This window comes from Xenia sp. Carnegie-2017, unplaced genomic scaffold (genome assembly GCF_021976095.1).
Source record: "Xenia sp. Carnegie-2017 unplaced genomic scaffold, XeniaSp_v1 HiC_scaffold_23, whole genome shotgun sequence".
NCBI classification, from domain to species: domain Eukaryota; kingdom Metazoa; phylum Cnidaria; class Anthozoa; order Malacalcyonacea; family Xeniidae; genus Xenia; species Xenia sp. Carnegie-2017.
Window position 1 is genome coordinate 3,584,198 of NW_025813486.1, and position 6,000 is coordinate 3,590,197.

The window sequence follows — 6,000 nt, forward strand, 5'->3', positions numbered from 1 at the left end:
GGTACATTTACAATGTTTTTGGGAATGTTACTTAACCTTGCTGTTGGAATTTGATGGTCATATGAGGCAACATTTTCCATTAGGCTTTGCACAAAGGAAAATGATTTGTTCTCTGTTATTGGTTTGGCTATCCATTTATTACGGCCTTTTGGAAAAACTATTTTGTATCTGGAATTGCCATTTTTCAACTGAGCTTGTTTTCTTTCAGTGTTTGAATTATGATCAATCACCGCCAATTGGGTTCTTGCAACCAGGTCATTGTATGAAAAATGAAGGCGTTTTGGAACATATTTCAATAGTAATGAATGGTACACTTCCAGGTTGCCAGTGTGATGGAATTCTGTAAGTTTTGTTATGTCTTTCAACAATTTCTTGTTCAAAACAACATCTTCTAAGGCAATGTAGTCTGCAGACCCTGGTGTTAACCATTTTGTCTTTCTTTCTCTCCTCCTAGAAAGCTTCTCGTGTGAACACTTCCTAAAATACTTACCATTTTTCCATTGGTGTATGTTTATAACATGATTCAAAATAGACGCCCACTTTTCACATAGAATATCAGCGTTTCCTTCACATGTTTGCGCACACCACCACAGATGGTTCGACACTGACTGAATCCACTTTTGAAGGGAAGCATGTTTTTTTGCTTTTTTGGTAAGCTTTTTTGTTATCCATTTAGATAAGTGCCATACATCATATTGGTGAATAATATGAGGATATTTTTTCAGCAACTCTGATGTTATTTGGATGTGGCGATCTGTGGTCAATGATCTAATTTGGATTTTTTCACCCATGACATTATTCAAGGATCTCTGGCAACCTTCATTCTCCATTGCATTGGAAGAAGACACTTCAGATACCTGTATCAAAGAAAAATCAACAATTTTCCCACTGTTTTCTTCCATCAGCGTGTATGTGCCATACTTTGCATTGTGACCTGGACTATCACATCTTCCATCACCACATAAATCTATTGGTATGTCTACCTTGGTATATTTTTCTATTATAGTTTTTTGCTGTTTTCTATAGGTGCTATTAATCACTGGAAAGACAATTTCATCCTGCATATTATAGAACTGGTCCTTGTTCACAAAACCTAAGTTCAAAGCATTTGCAAATTGCTTCAATGGCTCATATGTTGAACCAGTAAAGATTGTTGCTGCTGGTATCAAAACATTTCCAGCTGGTTTATTGTGCAACATAGGCTGTGACTTCCACTTGAAGATATGATTTTTGTGGCAAATTGCCTTGTACATCATCATGCTACCCACTGTAGATTTTTCAATCTCACATATGGAAGAACAAAATTTGCATGATATGAACAACTCATCTAGCTTTCTTTCAAAAACAATGAATTTTCTCTCTGTGTTTTGCTTATCATCATCCGATTCATTGCTGGAACTTGGTGAAGAACACACATAATCTTCATCACTACCATCTGACAGATCACTTTCAGTTGAGCTTTTATCTATGGTATTCACAGTCTCCTCATGCTCTGAACAATTATCTTCCCCACATGATGCATTCTCAATCTGGGTGATGTCATGCATGATTGGTGGTATAACAACAGAAGCTAATGGTAGGTTTGACATTGAATGTGCACTATTGTTCATGGGACTAGAGGTTTTTGAAAAGTTACTGTATTTTATTTTCCTTCTTGGCTTTTTCCTCTGTGCCAGTGTCTGAACTCCAATACTGCGTGTTGAAATCTTTTCACACTGTGTTTCAGCATCAACACTACTTGGAGTATCACTATCACATAGTAGTGCCACACTTCTTCCAGCTGAAGTATCTATTTCTGGCTCTATCTCAGTCATGGTCATGGACAATGTGAATGAAGAGTCTTCAACATCACTGGGTTGTTCAAGCATACTGGCTAATTCCTGCACATTGTGGAATTTAGATTCATTTAATTAAAAAATGTTTCAAGTGTAATGTTCAAAAGGAAATTTTAATATAATGATCTCACTTATATATATCAATACATACTTATTCATGCTCAAGATAAATAATATCAAAAATTATTCTGTAAAAATAACATTAATGGGCTACCTCTTGCATCGCTTTTCTTTTCTGCCTCTTACTTGAGGATTCCCGCTCTGGTTTACGCTTCAGAAAGGGGAATATTGAAGGGACACTGCCGGGTTTCAATGCTTTTTTTGCTTTCATTCCAAATAAATCTTTCAGGGAACCTTCAAAACAATCTGGCGTGAAATGCGCGCTGCACACATAGCATGAATTAGGTTTAGGCAAATTATCACGTCGAATTCGCCCTAGCCACATTTTACGAATATATTGATCATTTGGCAAGCGATGGTAAGATATTTCACTTCCTTTGGTTTTTTTTGAACAATTAGTGCAACCGGGTACCATACAGTAAGGCATATTTATAAAGAAAGGAAAATAAATATCGAGAAAGAAATACGCATCGAAGACTTTGTGTTTGTTTTGTATATGAAATTTTGAGCGCTACCGCGCTCACCGCGCAGTGACGTCAAGAACGGAAACCGCTGCTCGATCGCGGCTTCGCTCGCATGTATACAATGGCTGCAGCTTTTACAGCAAAATTTCATGATTTTGTGGTTTCATATCTCCGGTATAATTTTAATTGGAGCTTTCAAACTTTGGAATATGGTTTGTAAAAATAAAATCTTTCATTTGATAAAAAGTTTTTTTGGGGTCTGACTTCCCCTTTAACAATGAATCAGTTGTATTCGCACACAACGCAGTCGACCACTCCACCAGTAGCCACTGTCAATGGTACTCTTTCTTCAACGGTAACGTAACGACTTTATGCTTTACTCAACGCTGTAAGATTCTGCAACAGTTTCACTGCTTTTTTTGTCAAAGACGTTCCATGTACACGTTTTTCAAAAATTTCAGAGACCAGTTCGTTTCCTTGCGCACATTGTTTCATGAACAACGGTAACGTTTTCAAAAACAGCTTACGTATGGCAAATCTGACCAGAAACATACTGTGTTCCTTGGATCATATTCTTCAGAGTAGCATTGTTGCTCTCAAACAAAAATGTTGATACAGCCCATAGTGGTCCACACATCTCATTACTCTTAGTCAGGTGAGACAGTTGGTGAGCATTAAATGTACAATGGGAAACACCATACAGCTGTTCCATCTTCACAATAAACTTATCAAGTGCAGCTTTAACGTTTGCCAAGTCTTTTTTTGAAATAGAAGTACGAAGCAGCTTATGAAGACCCCACACGAACAGGAAAAAATGGTTATAAAGTGAGTAATACAAAACAAACGTTTTGTATTCATTATCTTTTCAGTGTTCGCGTGTAGTTATAGATCTTGGAAGCCGTCGTACTTCTTTTGGAACAACGATGTTCTTGATTAGACTGTCATAAATTGTTTGTTTGGAAGGCTGTCCAATGTACCATGGGCTTTCGTGGTTACTGCTGTCAAACCAAAGAGATACAAGTTGATGTGCCACTCCAAGTAGAGCACAATGTAAAAAGTCAGGAACAAAACCATTAACCATGTCAAAGTGACTAATCTTTGAAAGCATACTTGGCCCTTTCACACCCATTATTGCAGTTTTCTTTTCTAAAAGCTTCTAATGTCCACAATTCCATTTCATGATGGGTGCGTTGTTTTTGAGCCTCGTCAAAAGGATAAACTCACGTGCTCCCTCTACCACGCACTACTGGTATTCCTAAAACGCGAAACGTAACCAAATAATATGAATACAATGCATAGCATAATCCTGCTTGCAAGTTGTTTATTAAATTACATGAAGTCACATGGCTTTGACTCTAGTTTTGAGTCAACGACTTGCGCAGAAATGTCAGTCATTTGAATCATTCTCGCAATGGCAAAACGAGTTGAAAAGGGCAAGATTTGTCTGAAAGTTCCAAAGGAAACAAGTTAAGCCGTATCTGTATTTGGCAAATTTCATAGAATGAATGTTACTTAAATAATTTTCCTCGATGAACTTCCTTGCCGTCTCAAATGACAAACATTTCTGGGTCTGTACAAGGAAGATTATGAGAGAAATGTCGTTGAGAGTAAACTTGCAGATTTGGTTAGAATCAAATGTCACAGTTAAATCGCATATGATAAAAATAAAGCACAGTATACCTGCATGGAGAGACCAATCTCACCCACAAACGTTATTAAACTGCTTCGTATTTTTCAGTTTAGGTCTTGCGGGGACATCAGCAGAGCAAATAGGGGCAAAACCCCATATACGATGACCATGGAATAAGAATTCTAAGACAAATTGATACAGTTTTTTTAGCATAGATTGAACTTATCAGAACCACGAAAATAAATCTTTTTGATTCATTTAATAAATGGGGGGGGGGGAATGGGTCAATCAAGCTCCCTCTTTGGCGCTGTGCTTATTTGGTCTAACATATTGGTAAACTGCCCAAATATAATTGAAACTTGGTACATGCACATGATGTTGTTACCTTTAGTTGGCAGCTGTTCAGTTTCTTCAACAAAAGGTTGCAGCACAAGATTCATGTTTACTTTGCACTTTGAAAACCATAATGCTGGCATGACAATATGCTTTTTACGAAGATATGATGGTAGTTCTATAATGATACACAGTATTAGCCATAGATCTTTATTAGATGACCCATAAAATAAGCAATAAAATTTTTAAACAAAAATAGCAAATGGTCTTTATGAGATAATAAAATAGTTTATTATAGCTAGCACATTTTCAATAAAATAGTTATTAGAAATTTCTTATCAAAGACAATTTAAACATATCTGAAGGTAGCTAAGCAGATCAAGCACTTACTAATTAAATTTATTCATACACTACAAATGGTTTGTAAATTTAACATAAATTGCAAATGTTCAAATCACTAGCTTTGATAATCACTACAATATGCAGTTTGGCTTAGTCTTTTACTTCATAAAACAGATGCATTATGTAATCAAATGCAAAGCAGAAGAACCATGCAAATTAAACAAAGACAATTACCTACCGAAATACAGGAATATCATCAGCATTCCAAAGCAGAGAAATATCATTTGGTCCATAACCATAAACTTCCTTAAGTTTTTTGTACACATGTCCATCTGGGGCATCAGTTATAAAATCATTATCATTATGCTTTACAGGTTGCTTAAGTAAACACAGGGCAGCAGTATTATCCTGCCGAATCAGTTCAAGTTGTGATTGTAACGACCAGTAAGAAAAATAAGATTTATTGTTCTTTGCACTTTTCACATCTCTTGGCACAAAGCGTGAGCACTTTTTATTCACTTCACACATGTCCCAATCGGGGAGCCTGTCACCTGGTGCCACAGGATGGTCATCTGTGCAAAAAAGAACAGTACACCACGACGAACAGTTGACCTACAGCCACTAAATGCAAATGACACTAAGGAGACCCTCCACACCCAAAGCCCTTTCCACCAGGCCCGCTCTGTTCCTAGTGGCAAAAAGAAGTCAATGTTCGACTGCTGGAACGGTTATCACAGCGTTCCCCTTCACCCAGACGACAGACACCTCACCACCTTTATCACTCCCTGGGGTCGCTATCGGTATAAGTCAGCGCCACAAGGGTACATTGCCTCGGGGGACGGTTATTCACGCCGGTTCGATGAGATTGTATCACACATTCCAAACAAAACCAAATGCATAGACGAAATACATTTTATAATACACTAAATACACGAAACTGTCAACGACGGTATTTTCAAATCAGCGAATTTATGTGGATGGCTGTTTATGAGAAAATATTTCGAGCTGTTACCGATGGTTTTTTCGTAAATGCACCTATAATATGCTCGCTATATTTAGTCAGTTTATAAATGATTATTTGCTTTTCGATTTATCTCTATTGTTCTCGTAAAAATCTGAATGGTTTTTATTGATGCTACTGATTTTAGGTTTGATTTTTCAATGTGACATTGGTCATTACTATGCAATGAATACAAATACACTAAATTTGCCATCTGTCTCGAATACACCATGTGCTTAGGGGCACAGAGGTACAGTTTTCACAGCTTGTGGTGTT